The following is a 15,315-nucleotide window of genomic DNA, read 5'->3' as shown; positions in this document are numbered from 1 at the left end:
GAAGGTAAGCTTACAGTGGCAGAGAGGGTGTTGTTTTAACTAAGAGTGACAAAGAGGTTTGACTTTGTAGCCTTTAACACAGAAAACTTTAAGAATAGCAGCTCAGAAATTTGGAAGAGAAGTTGCACCTTTGAGAAGATTGTGTAAGTAGAGCACACGTGATGTATGAAAAGCTTTGGGGTTTGTGTGTAGGTTTTGTTTTTTGTTTTTTGTTTTTTGTAGTTTGTGGAGTAATAGGTTACTTCAGTAAGAGGTCATGCAGTTTACTTAACACAATAGGTTTAAAAAAAGACTCTAAGAGTGTGTGGTTTATGAGATTCATCTGAGGTTACTTCTAGGTGTGTTTCCAAAGTTTTTCCCCCCAAAGTATTGGCTTAGAAATTAAGCCAAAAAGAAAAATGCTACATGTAATATCGCCTTCTACCCTTTTAGCCCATTGTTATTCCAGATATTTCACCACTATTTTGCATCACTTTAATGACTTACCAAATATTAGTTAGGAAATGCATTATTATCCTCATTGTCTACAGGAGGAAATTGACACAGAGAAGAAATATGCCTCACCTAGTTACTACTTACTTCCACAATTAATGATGAATCTAGGACAACCCACAGTGCCTCACTTCTAGCATTTCTGTGTTTTGAATTTAATTAGAAATTAATATAATTTAATAGGGTTTTTTTGTTAGATATTTGATGATGGTTTATAAAGGAAATGTTCTTTGAGCAATCATTATGAAATGAAAGGGCGTGTTAACATGGGCATGTTAACTGAATAAAAGGGCACGGGACCTGTTTAGACAAAGTAGTTCAGTGCCTTTATGTTACAGATCTGTCCTTTCTTGCCTTTCACATTGTCCAGTAATAGGGAGAGATTCCACAAGATGAAAGACTTACCCCCCTGAAACCATAGGATCAGGGAGTTCAGTGGGAGACACCATCCCAAAGAATTTGGTCTAACAGAGTTCATGATTATTTTGAAAGGTCTTACGGTAACCACACTAATGTGAGTTCACTTCTTGGTGAGTTACAGATAGAGATGATACCAGATGGAGTAGTCACACAAAGAAAACTTTACTTGTAGCAAAAAAGGAGATCATGGAGAATAACTCCCAAAGCTGGGACTCCCCCAGCAGGGGTGAGTGGGTCCCTTTTATTTTGGGGTAGAATGAATATAAAGAAAGGTGAGTTTTGTCATTGCATGTAGAGATGGGCATAAGGTCGTGCACATGTATGTATGAAACATACATATACATGCATCATATATTACGTTAATGAGGTTTGTGCTTATATAATGAGGTAGAGGTGACTGCCCGACACTCTATGGTCCATCTGCACAGGTAGTGGTCAGTGATCAAGCTCAATCTGGTCAAGGCTGGCTAGAGGTCTTCCTATTGTTTGCCTTTAAAAGATAAGGTTAGGGGTGCCTGAGTGGCTCAACTGGTTAAGCTTCAGACTCTTGATCTCAGCTCAGGTCATTATCTCACAGTTCTTTTCTTTTTTTTTTTTTTTTTAAATTTTTTTAATGTTTATTTTTTAGAGAGAGAGAGAGAGAGAGAGAGGCAGAATGTGAGTGGGGGAGGAGCAGAGAGAGAGGAAGACACAGAATCCGAAGCAGGCTCCAGGCTCTGAGCCATCAGCACAGAGCCTGACATGGGGCTGGAACTCACAAACTGTGAGATCATGACCTGAGCTGAAGTCAGGCGCTCAACTGACTGAGCCACCCAGACGCCCCATATCTCACGGTTCTTAATACTGAGTCTCATGTTGGCCTGTGCGCTGGGCACGGAGTCTGCCTGAGATTCCGTCTCTCCCTCTCTTGAAAATAAATAAATTAATAATAATAACAAAAGATAAGGCTAACATTCCTGTGAAGAAGAAGAAGGGGGGTGGTCAGTGGGAGTCTTGCTGGTGACATTATTAGACCTAAATTATTCAGTCTCAAAGCAGAGTATTTTCTAGTTTTTTTCTGTCTAATTTTTTTTGGACAGAAGCAGAGTTTTAACTTGGGCTCTTGAATCCTCAGACGTGATCTTGGGCAAGGAATTTTCACTCAGACTCAGTTTCCACACCTGGGAAATCCGAATCATAAGAGTCCCTACCATAAAGGTTTCTGGTAAGGTTTAACAAAGATGATTCGAGTGAAGTACTCAGTACATAGTTAGTACTCCATAAATGTTAACTGTTGTCATCGTTAATGATCATCCGGGTCAGTGACTGAGACCGATAGGTTAAGGAATCCAAAGCTTGATGTCTGATTCTGCGAGGTTGACATTCTTTCTAAATCTCTTCATTGTTTCAGGCTGCTTTTTGTTTGTCTGAAATATAAGGGGGAATGGTGGTCTAAAGATTCACCTGGAAGCCGTGGCATGTATTTGAGGGGCTTCTACATGGACGAGGTCCGTCTGACTTTGTCTAGGGGAAAGCTTATAGCAAAGGCACCAAAAGGAAAAGTATTACAGGATCTCCCTACTTTACTAAAGATGGTAATTGCAGTTGACGAGTAGCACCCACGGAGGCACTCAGCAAGGGTTACAGCTTATTTAAAAACGAATAAGAACTCAAATTCAAACATTAATAGGGTGATTTTGACTTGGTATTCTTTCAAACATGTAACCACTTTTCTCTTTTTAAATTCAAGGCAAGTTGCTTTATTCCCTTGGGCCTTCATTTAGAAATGAATGGCTCATTAATTATCTTCTTGACTGCAGAATATAGATGATGTTTCATTTCATTTTCACGTTGGATGAGTCAACTAAAAGGGGTCTCATTGCTGAAAATCATGGATCACAATTTCTCTTTGTTTCTCCACTGTTAGGAATAGCTCAGACCTACCCCCTGCAAAGAAGCATACTAATTCTCCCAATTGCCTTTAGCTTGTTAAGTAAATCTCATAAATTTGGTGCAGTGAGATGTTTGCATATAACTTCATCAGAAATATCATTTATGTCCTTTGTCGTAACCTCATGCCAGGGTAATCGTACATTGGAGACCCATCAAATAAAACGATTTATGAAGAATATTGATTCCATTCTTCTTTCCACACAGATATTTACAATTGGAAACAACTTTCCAAATAAAAGAGATATGAAATCTGCCTTTGTTCTTGGGTATCAGAAGAAAGCATTTCGTAAATATTCTCCAGATGAACAAAGTTTCAGGCAGATTTGCTTGAGGTACATATTACACAGACCTGAGCTTTCTCTCTCTTTGCTTAGTTTTCAGAGTTTAAAAAGCTGATTCATAGGGTTATTTTTCAAAGGCTAGCTACTGAACAGGATGGCGTCTATGAACACTGCAAAATACAGGAAAGAAGTCCGGCCTCTGCTCTGCTGCTTACAACCAGCATCAGTTTTTCTGACTTCTAACATCTTTTTTTAAACGAGGAAATGACGCATTCTCTATGTTGGAAGCATGATTGTTTACCATTTATTTCATTTCTCCCTAAAATGCTTTTGCTCCCTTTTGTATAATCACTATGGGTTTTTAAAGGTCTTTTCTAAGCAGAATGGGTGTACTTTTTCTCCTCACCTTAACAAAAGCTATGTCTTCAGCTGTCTTTTGCTCTCTCTCTTTTTTTCCCCTTTCAATAGAACCAGTTAAACATTAGCAGCAAAAGGAGAATAATTTATTTATAGGGTATACACCTTTGAACGAATTACCCCCAAATCCCACACAATTATAAAACAGAAGCACTTAAATGAGTTCAGTACAATAAAACAGAGTGAACCAATCAAAAAAAGTATACAAACAATGGGTCTAGACTGACTCTTTAAAGTGTGGACCAGAAAACCCACTTCTAAATGGCTTTTGAATATTCAATTAGACAAATTGTGGCCCAGGGAAGCTTTCCATTACAGTGGTGGGTAATTTTTCAATGGATGATAGACTTGAGGATGTTTTTGCATTTATAAGGAAGCACTCCTTAAATAAACACTAAATCCCCCAAGGAAGAGCAAAGAACTCTGGAGAACACAAAATCTGATTGGGTGTGACCTCAAGCACTGAGTATGTGGGGATGAGCATTGAGTACTGACTGATGAATGAACGCAGAATGGGAACAAGAATAGCAAGACACACCCAAGTCCCAACTGTGATCCCCTACATGTTCACCTGCCCCACTGGGAATCGCACTTTCATCTCTGGGCCATCTGCAAATATTGGGCAAAATTCGCTTGTTGAGGAGCAGATCCCTCTGTAGGGCTTTAGAGAAGAAAGGAAGAGGTAGCACACAAAACCATAGGGCGAGATTTCTCTGGGACATAAAGACCAGTTCTGCCTTCATTGCCAAACCCACCCACCCCCACCCCCACCCCAGGGCCAAGCCTCTCTTCTCTCTGGGTCTTAGTTTTTCCTTGTGAGATGGAAATATTACTACCCATCTTGTAGAGTGGTGCATGAAAAAGCACTTGACAAACACGATGCTCAAAATGTTACCTCCATTGGGGCACCTGGGTGGTTCAGTTGGTTAAGCAGCCGACTTCGGCTCAGGTCATGACCTCATGGTTTGTTGAGTTAGAACCCCACATTGGGTTCTATGCTGACAGCTCAGAGCCTGGAGCCTCCTTCTGATTCTATGTGTGCATGTCTCTCTGCCCCACGCCCGGCTCACTCTTTCTCAGTCTCTCCAAAAACTGAATAAAAGTTAAAAAAAAATATTACCACTGATCAAGTCATCTTAGCCACTCAACCAGCAGAGAGCTTGTGGGGGACTTGGATTTACAGGGTTATGCAAAAGGAAGTTCGCTAATGTGCAAATACAAGAAATCCTGTGTGGTAATCACCAGAAGATGGTAGCCATGTGACAGAATGGAATAAAGCCACTGAGATAAATTAACTAGCTTTGCTATATTGTAATAGCTCAAATAAAGGTATTATATTTTTTAAAAATGAATATATAGTGGTGCCTGGGTGGCTCAGTTAAGCATCCAACTTCGGCTCAGGTCATGATCTCCCGATTCGTGAGTTCGAGCCCCACGTCAGACTCTGTGCTGACAGCTCAGAGCCTGGAGCCTGTTTTAGATTCTGTGTCTCCCTCTCTCTCTGCCCCTCCCCTGCTCGTGCTCTGTCTCTGTCTCTCAAAAATAAATAAATTTTTTTTTAAATTTTTTAATGAATATATAGATCAATGTGAATTTTTCTTACCTCCTGCCCCTTTCCCAAGCAACCAACTGGACCACAGTTTTTTGTCATTTTCATAGGGACCCATTTCAGCCTTTGTTGAATGTTTGTGTTGATACTAGAGGAAATTTCTTACTACTCTCGAAGTTCTGTTTCATGTTGTTTCAGTCATTGGGTTTTGCTTTAGTACTGGTTTTTTGGTCCCCCCCACCCCCACTGCGGCCAGAATGACTATGTTATCACCTAAAAGTGTCCCCTCCAACAGGGGTGTGCTGGTTTTTCTAAAACATATAAATACAAGATGCCCAGTTTAATTTAAATTTCAGATCAACAATGAATACATTTTTTAGCATAAGTATATCCCCAATGCTTTGTGGACCAAACTCACACTGAGAAATTATGGGTTGTTGATCTAAAATTCAAATGTACCTGGGTGACCTGGATTTAGGCTGGCAGGCCTACCTCAGGAGCTGGGTGTGGCCTAGAGGGTACTTCTGCATCCTCAGGAAGAAGTTTTATTCCCACCAGAGGCCCAAGCTGAGGCACTGAAGGAAAAGAGAGAGGCCCCATATAATCCTGGAATGGGGACAGAATATGGCTGTCTGAAAGCAAGGAATGGGTTTGGTCATGTGGGATTCTGAATCTTGCCGCCTCTGCAAGGGACCACCCAAGGAGGGCTGTCCTCTCGTCTGAGGACTTATTCTGATTTAGTGCCAACCACAGATCTGGTTAGAAGAGACCAACTACCTGCACGTTAATGTTTGATACGCTTGTACATTTCAAATCGATAAGCAGCAAGTGGTGGTCAAACACACCCTCTTCTTTGGTGAGGTCAGTGTGGGACCCCATGAAAGGAAAATTTTGCTTTCATGTAATAACTTGAGATTGGTTTATTTTATCCCAAAGCTTTTTGCAATCAAATAAAGCTGATTTTTGAAGCGGGTAAGTGTGTTCTCTTTTTCTTTCACATTTTTCCTGCTTTTTCTATCTGTGCTAGTCTCTAATTTTAATTCTTTGTTATTTTTAGGATAAGAAGTAATAAGTACCACAAAGCTCATGAGTGTGTTGTTGTAGTCATTTTTTCAGGTAATTCCTATCAAAATTCTTGACAAAATAATAGTTGTTATTTTTGTTATGATTTGTATGCGATGCATTTTGACTTGGCTCCCATATAATTTGAACATTCAGTGGCAAATTGAGGCTGTAATGTTATAAACAATGTCATTTCCAAGATGAATTATTAAATGTTATGTAGAAAAATGTTTTGAGTGAATTATCAGTTTATTCCATTTACCAACTATAAATTTAGGATCATAAACATGATGATACAGAGGATAGAATTTCAAGATCTCCTCTCAGTGATTCTGATTATCTTACAACAAAGATACCACTAGAGTACATTTGTAAAGAAAATTACAAATATTATTGGTTATTAAATAGGAATAGTTTCATTTTTTATAATTTTTAATATGATGCTGACATCATTTTATTGTCAAAGATGCTGTGAGAAAGTTCTGTAACATTATGCTGGAGTAAGTGAGTGGGTATGTGATCCCCTTTCAGAGCTCTCTCAAATTCTAGATGTTTTAAGTAAAAATGAATAAATATTTAATATCATAAACACACTAAGTAGGAACGTATGGTATAATATAATCTCAAAGTCACTGTGCGTAACATTCTAATTCTCCTGGCAACCTTGCAAGATAATTATTATTGTATCGGTTTATTCATGAAGAAACTGAGGCTCAGAGAGCTTGAATAAATTGTCTAAGGGCCCTGTGCTAGTAAGGGCAGAGCTAAGATTTGAACTCTGGTCTGGCTGACACCAAACCCATGTACTTTCCCTATACCATTCTGTTGTTAGAAGGAGTACTGGACAAAGATGAATGATTTATAAACTTCCTCCCTTCAAAAAAGGAATAGAGTCAATGTAATATCAAAATAAGACATTGACAAATGAAAGCAGAATACACAATCATTTAGAGCTGGTGTTGCATGGGAGTCGTGGGAAATTACTTTAGGTGAGTCCTAAACAAAGCTATGACTGTACTAGTAGCCAAGGAAGAGAGGAAATTGAAGAGTACATTGGTTGTTTTCCTCTTAAAAAGTCAAAGAATGAGCTCATTTGCAAAGGTAGTCTTTTTCCTTTCATGATCTGATGGAGGAGTTTCTGAACTGAGTTCTTTAGTGAGAAATGCTAGTTATCAAATGAATATTGCCTTACTTAATCTTTGGTTTTGTAGAAATCTAGTTAGTTTCATGGAATCCTTGAAGCTGAACTGCATTTGAGGCTAATTTTATTGATTGATTGATTGATTGATTGATTTATAAAAAGACACAGTGTTGTGATCAGACTAGTCCATTTAGCAATCAACAGCATGAGTGAAAAAAAATCTGTATTAAAATGCTTTGTTGGAATGCTTTACACTTTTCACAGAATGGAAACTAAAATAACCTGTTGTACAATTAGTCATGAATACAGTCCTTGAGTTTTCTGCCCATGAACATGAGTATTGTCTAAAACATGTCTTCTTTGTAGCAATTAGGCCCTGCCCCCACTGTGCTTGGCTGAGTTCACAAAAGTGTTGTAACCTGTAGCTTCCCTGTCACTTCTCTGGCTCTTCTCTCCTGCTAAGCTTTGTTTCCTGACAGTAATTAAAACCTTCTACCACTTCCATAGCTACTGCTGCTCCTGGAACTGCATTAGCCACCTGGTTACGTGGCTTGGCAAAGTATTGGCCTCCGTCACCATAGGGGCCAGGGCTTCTGCCTCCAAAATTTCCTCCTCTCATGGGTCCAGAATTTGAAGAGTGATTGCTATAATCGCCAAAGTCATTATTAGCTTCCACCACCTCCAAAGTTGCTTCCATCGTTACCAAATCGATCATAGCTGTCCGTGTTGTTGCCATATCCACCACCAACTCAACTGCTACCAAAGCCACCTTGCCCACTGAAATTTCCTCCATGACCAAGGTTGTCATTCCCACCAAAACCACCTCCACGACCACCACCAAAGTTTCCAGAACCACTCTGACCTCTTTGGCTGGATGGAGCACTAGCCATCTGTTGCTTAGATAGGGCTTTCCTTAGGTCATAGTTGTGGCCATTTACAATCTGGTATTTTAGGGTATTGTTGTTGTTGTTGTTGTTGTTTTTAATTTTATTTAAATCCAAGTTAGTTAACATATAGTGTAATAATAGTTTCAGGAGTAGAATTTAGTGATTCATCACTTACATATAATACCCAGTGCTCATCCCAACAAGTGCCCTCCTTAATGCCCTTCACCCATACAGCCCATCCTGCCACCCAACACCCCCTTTAGTAACTTTTAGTTGATTCTCTGTATTTGAGTCTCTTATGGTTTGCCTCCTTCTGTTTTTATCTTATTTTTCCTTTGCTTCTCCTATGTTCATCTGTTCTGTTTCTTAAATACCACATATGAATGAGATCATATGATATTTATCTTCTCTGTCTTATTTCACTTAGCATAATACACTCTAGTTCCATCCATGTTGTCGCAAATGGCTAGATTTCATTCTTTTTGATTAATGAGTAATATTTCATTGTGTAAATCTAAACCACATCTTCTTTATCCATTCATCAGTTGATGGGCATTTGGGTTCTTCCCATAATATGGCTATTGTGGACAATGCTGTTATAAACAATAGGGTGCATGTGCCCCTTCAAATCAGCATTTGTATCCTTTGGATAAATACCTAGTATTTATCTATTTTTAATTTTTTGAGGAACCTCCATACTGTTTTCCAGAGTGGCTACACCAGTTTGCATTCCCACCAGCAGTGCAAAAGTGTTCCCCTTTCTCTCCATCCTCACCAACATCTGTTGTTTCCTGAGTTGTTACTTTTAGCCATTCTGACAGTTGTGAGGTGATATCTTTTTGTGGTTTTGATTTGGATTTTCCTGAGGATGAGTGATGTTGAGCATCTCTTCATGTGCCTGTCAGCCATCTGGATGTCTTTTTTGGAAAAGTGTCTGTTTGTGTCTTTTACCCATTTCTCCACTGGATTATTTGTTTGTTGAGTGTTGAGTTTGCTAATTTCTTTATAGATTTTACATAGTAACCCTTTATCCAGTATGTCATTTGCAAATATATTTTCCTATTCTGCAGATTGCACTTAGTTTTGTCGATTGTTTCCTTCTCTGTACAGAAGCTTTTTTCTTCACAAGGTCAACATTGGTTCATTTTTACTTTTATTTCCCTTGCCTCTGGAGACATGTCTGGTAAGTTGCTGCGGCCGAGGTCAAAGAGGTTGTTGCCTGTGTTCTCCTCTAGGAGTTTGATAGTTTGCTGTCTCACATTTAGCTCTTGCATCCATTTTGAGTTTATTTTTGTGTATGGTGTGAGAAAGTGGTCCAGGTTCATTCTTCCACATGTCACCATCCTGTTTTCCCAGCATCATTTGCTGAACAGTCTGTGTTCTTTCCATTGGATGCTCTTTCTTCCTTTAAGACTGGTTGGCCATACATTTGTGGGTCTATTTCTGGGTTCTCTCTTCTGTTCTGCTGATGTTTGTGTCTGTTTTTGTGCCAGTACCATACTGTCTTGTTGATTACAGCTTTGTAACACAGCTTGAAGTCTGGAATTGTGATGCCTCCAGCTTTGGTTTTCTTTTTCAGGATTGCTTTGGCTATTCGGGGTCTTTTCTGGTCCCGAACAAAATTTAAAACTATTGGTTCTAACTCTGTAAAGAATGCTGGTGTTATTTTGATAGAGATTATACTGAATGTGTAGATTGCTTTGGGCAGTATTGACATTTTAGCAATGTTTTTTCTTCCAATCCATGAGCATGGACTGTTTTTCCATTTCTGTATGTCTTCTTCACTTTCTTTCATAAGCTTTCTATAGTTTTCAGCATACAGATCTTTTATTTCTTTAGTTAGCTTTATTCCTTATGTATTTTATGGTTTTTTGTACAATTGTAGATGGGATTGATACCTTGATTTCTCTTTCTGCTGTTTCATTATTGGTGTATAGAAATGCAATCAATTTCTTTATGTTGATTTTATATCCTGCGACTTTGCTGAATTCATCTATCAGTTCTGTCAGTTTTTTTGGTGGAGCCTTTCAGGACAATCTGGTATTTCTGAATGGCATTCTTGTGTACAGTCATGGTCATCAAATGTTACGAAAGCAAAACCTCTCTTCTTGCCACTGCCTCACTCCTAATTTCAACCACTTCAATTTCCCCATACTGTTCAAAATAATCTCTCAGATAATGTTCTTTGGTGTCTTCTTTAATGCCACCAACAGAAATATTTTTCACAGTTAAGTGGGCAAACAGGCCTTTGAGAATTCTTACCTGAGGCAGCCCTCTGGTTCCACACCTCTCCCATCCACCTTGTGTGGCCTTGCTTTCATGGCTGCATCCACCTCTTCCACAGTGGCTTACGGGACCAACCCAGATCTCTCATTACCACACAGTCCGTGAGCGTTCCCCATTGCTCAGAACGGCCCCTCAGACTCTCATCAGTTGTTTCAAAGCTCGAACTTCCAAGGAAGAGCTTTTGCAGCTGTTCGGGCTCTTTGGGGGACTCTGGCTTAGACATGCTGGTGGGGGAAGGGAGACTTTAATGACGCTTCCTTGGTGGCATCCACAGGCAGAAAGGCTAAATTATCATTTGAAAAGATGTTTTTCATATGTAGAAATTTGGTAGACATGGATATTTATTATAGGAACCATTTTTACATGCTGAGGGACTAACATTGAATTGTAATTCACTGAAGACATTTAGACAAAGGCTGGCATAGTATGATGGAGATTGTGCCATTTGGTGATCTCATACCGAGATTGGCAAATTTTTCCTCTAAAGGCCCAGGTAGTTAATATTTTAAGCTTTGTGAGCTATGCCGTCTCTCTTCCAACTACACAACTGTGCCGTTGTTGAGTGAAAGCAGCCATAGACAGTACGTGGATGAATGTGGGTATGTTCCAATAAATCTTTATTTACAAAAACTGGCGGTGGGCCACATTTGGCCCAGGGACCCTTATTTGCTGATCCCCACTTGCACATAATACAAGATCAAGCTTTCAGATTATGTCCCTTTAGCATTCTGTCTCAAACTACATGTCCAAATGAGCCTTGTGTCCCAAGTAACTCAAGAAGGAATTGTACAACATGTATGCGTATTCTCTATTATTGCTTCATTAAAGTTTAATTCTGTGACCAGACAGCCAGAACCAGAGTTTATGCTGTGAAGATGCAGGGCCATAGCACACAGCTGGCCAGGCTGTACCGTCCCAAAAGGCTTTCAGCCACAGGAGCTAAGGGACATGGAAATCTAGCTAATGCTCTATTGGAAGGAATGTCTTTTTCTAATTCTTCCATCTAGAGGAAGAGTCTTTTTCTAATTTGTCTGCCGGGAGGGATGTCTTTTGCTAATTCCGATAATGGCACATGGAGTGTGCTAACAGAGGCCCTGTGAAGACCTAAGAACCTGACTCATATCCTTCCCATTTTTGTGGGCTACCACTTAAAAAGCAATCTTTGCATGGTTCTTTAATAAGAATTAATTGGAAACCATAGGGTTTGGCGCCATAATCCAGGAATAAGACACTTCAGGTCTGAAAGATATTAAGGGTAGCTGTTAACAATTGACTGTTGCAACCAGAACATTGTGAGATTGTGTTTACTCTCTCTGATTTTGGTTTTAATAAACTGTCATGGACTTTAAAAAATCCTAGCCCTCTGAAATATTAGGGAAATTATATAGTTTACATAATGGGCCATTACTCTCAAGGGGATCCAATGCTGGCTTTGGACAACAGTGTGAAGAGTCTCACATTGCCTATACTCATTTTCCGATAAGATTCACCATTAAACTGTGATCAGTTGTTTAGGAATTGTGTTTAAGATTTGCTCCTTCTTCATATGACATCAGTGAAACCTGTTATAATTTGTTAAGAAAAATGCTGACATCGACTTGTTTACTTCATAGGGTTAATTTTATTATTTTTATTATTAAAAATTCTCGTAGAAATTAAAACAGTGCTAAAATATATAAAGGCAAAACTGAAGTCCCCTGTGTTTTCTGACCTTTGTGTATTGCTGAGAAATAAGTGTCCTGAGTCAGAGCTATAAAAATATATCTTTGTACGTTTTCTTCTGGTATTGTTTTATTGTTGTATTTAAATCTTCAAGGACAATTGGTCCTGTTTTGGGGTATGTTGCAAGGTAGGGATTTGGCTTTTCCATCTAAATGAGTAACCAGTTTTCAACCATTGATTGACTACTACATCATGTTAGTACCTAGGAGAAGAGCTTTATGTGTATTTCTGTGGTGTCACACTCTGAAAAAGGTATTCATCTCAAGGGTGAAGATTTAATTGAATCAATAAGTTTTACTGCCTCATCAAGAACATTCATAAGGGAAACTGGTATTTTTTTTTAACTGTAAGTGGCCTAATGGGGGTGAATATAATAACTGTATCCTCAGCTTGGTCCTCTGCCTTGGTTTGTGTTAAGGTACCATCAGCTGTACCCACCATTGTCTTTGTATCATCAGTGCAAATGTCAACACAGTGAAAAAGGAGAAAAAGCAGATCATGTTTTGGTATGATTATGAAAATCATTTTGACCTTGCAGACCTTCCTGAAAGGGTCTCACAGGACCACTGCAATGGTCTACAAGTTCCATGAGAATAAGAATTCTGCCTATCTTGCTAGTCATTGAATCCCCGGTGCCTGGTACATAGGAGGACAATTAATACTTATTGAATTAATATGTGTTGCCACCTGTATCAATTAGCTTTTGTTGTAATAATTACGTATAGCAAGTAACCATAAAATCTCAGTGGCATTATAAAAGTAAGCATGTTTTACTCCTGCATGTGCTGGTTGCTTGGGATTCTCCTGGTCTTGGCTGGGTTTGTCTGGGCAACTCTGCTTCTTGCTTCTGGTCCATGTGTCAGCTGGACTCATTCAGTGCTTCGTCTCTCATCCTTCTTGGGCCAGTGAGCTAGTTAGGGCCTATTGCAGAGACACAGAGAGAAACGAGAAACACATTGGGCCTTTGAAACCTTGGATGAGGCCCTGTCACTACTACCCATATGTTTTTGCCCAGACAAGTCACATGGCCAAGCCCAGAGTCAAGGGGCAAGAAAGGATTCTTTGTCCACAGTAAGGTCATGGCAAAAATGTGGATACAGAGAGATAGGGATGGAGAACTGAAACCAAACTACTAATAGGGAGACCAACTCTTCCCAATTTGCCTGAGATTTTTCTGGATTTACCCCTGAAAGCCTGACATTCCTAGAACCCCCTCAGTCCTGAAAAAACTGGGACACTTGGTTACCGTAACCGCTCCCCAATATATTTTGAGCTGTAAGCAGGTTGAAAATTGTATGGTGTGGGAGCTGGTCCCATTTAAAATTTTTTCTCAAGCACTATAACTTTAGATGAAAGTATTTAATAGAAAACAACTGGTTATAATTGGGGAAGGAATAAATGTTTCATAATTATTTTAACCCTTCGCTAAGAAAGACATATTCCATGTATATAGAACCATCAGGTCAAACTTTAATATAGCACATTTTACTTGAACACATTTTTAAACTATATACTAAGAAAATCCAATTTTAAATGTATACATACTATATCATTTATATGTGATAAACTATGGTAGCAATCTCTTATATTTTGCAAATATCTTTTAACATTTTCTTCAATTCAGTTCATTTTTATATCCTTAATCATAAAACTATAAAAACAAGATGATATTGTTACTGGTACCATGTAATTATGTAACAGCTCATTGGGCAAGAAAGAGCACATTTAAAGGAGTGAGGTAAGCAAAGGATATTTTGGAGGTATTAATGACCTTGGGTATCGAAGCTAAGAGACTGAAGCAAATTTATGGGGTTACATTGCATCTTTAGCAGTTAAAACGCAAGAGAGAAATAATAAATCAGCTGAATCGTTGTAAGAAAATTGAATATTGTGTAGAGAGATTAACAGAACTACACAGGAATTGCGAGACGTATATGCCTGTTGCTGGGAATGGTAATGAGAGTATTGGAAATGAATGGTTCTGCATCGTCCTTGAAATATCATTACCTGTTGTTCAGAAAGGCCTGTTCCCATTTGTATTTTTCCTTAATATAGTACATGCGTTTGCATCCTTGTTTGGTGAAATTGTTTGAAATATGTCAGAAATGTTCTCTAATTCCAATTGAAAATAACAATGTTCTGGAAGCTCAAAAGAGACTTTTAAAGAAAATCACTGGTGCTTAAAAATATGCCCTTTTAAAAATACAGTATTGGAAACCAATGAATCTGCTCTTGCTCTCAAATGAAGATGAATATGTATTAAAAGGATTGACTACCACTACAAAAAGACCTCGATGAAAATGTATCAAAAATGAAATAATAATTAAATATACATTATATGTTGGGAGTATTTTCATTCACTATTGTTCTTAGCACTGATGATTTAATATTTAATACCCAAGAATAAAGCTTTATACTCGAGTGCAACAAAGATCTCTATATAATGAAGTCAGCTGCCAATGTCCTATTTTTTTGGAGCAGCTCTATTCAGCAAAATCCGAGGACAGCAAAAATATGTGGATGGTTATAACATTTATCATTACTACAGCCCTAGAAAGTTGATAGAACCGTCCTGATTTGACAGATGAAGAAACAGGCTCAGAATGGTTAGTGTTTAGGCGATCACACAGCTTGTAAGCATCAGCATTGGAACTGACACCATCAATCCGGTGTCCGTTGTTATTGCATCTGTATCCCACTGGGCTGTAGATGGGGCCAAAAAAGTACCTCTCTTAGAGGCTTTTCCTAATGTCCCTCTGTCATGCACATGCCTTGCTTTTGTCTGTTCAGTATTCTTCTGATGAACAACTCTTCCCCTACCATGGAGTTCTCCTGGGTGTGGCTGGTAATGACAGTGCCTGCTCCCATAAACATACATGCACCCATACGCCTGTTCTCCCTCATGCAAGGTTGTGCTGTCACTGGATTGGGCCACTCACAGTACCCGTTATTTTTCCATGAATTCATCCTTTCCATGAATTTTCCAAACTGGTATAAGACAGCTTAATTAACTAATCTCTCTCCCTCTCTGTCTCTGTCTCTCTGTCTCTCTGTGTCTCTCCCTTCCCCTCAATAAAATGTAAGCAATTAGTCCATGTAATCTCAGCTGCCATTTTTCTGACTCCA

General features: G+C 38.9%; 1 long non-coding RNA gene and 1 pseudogene across 1 annotated transcript in view; one reads left to right on the top strand and one right to left on the bottom strand.

The window, feature by feature from the left end:
- The first annotated feature begins 5,169 nt into the window (after nt 1–5,169).
- The window catches only part of LOC144615688 (uncharacterized), a 35,535-nt gene continuing 25,389 nt past the window's right edge, over nt 5,170–15,315 (top strand). Inside the window, exons 1-2 of the long non-coding RNA XR_013554138.2 lie at nt 5,170–6,063; nt 6,149–6,207. This is a non-coding gene — a long non-coding RNA (uncharacterized LOC144615688). The remainder of the gene's footprint in view (nt 6,064–6,148; nt 6,208–15,315) is intronic.
- Nucleotides 7,777–10,690, bottom strand: LOC132675854 (heterogeneous nuclear ribonucleoprotein A1-like; annotated as a pseudogene).

This window comes from Panthera onca, chromosome A2 (genome assembly GCF_046562875.1).
Source record: "Panthera onca isolate mPanOnc1 chromosome A2, mPanOnc1 haplotype 2, whole genome shotgun sequence".
Lineage (NCBI taxonomy): Eukaryota > Metazoa > Chordata > Mammalia > Carnivora > Felidae > Panthera > Panthera onca.
The sequence above is the reverse complement of the archived record's forward strand: the minus strand, read 5'-3'. Positions and strand labels throughout refer to the sequence as shown.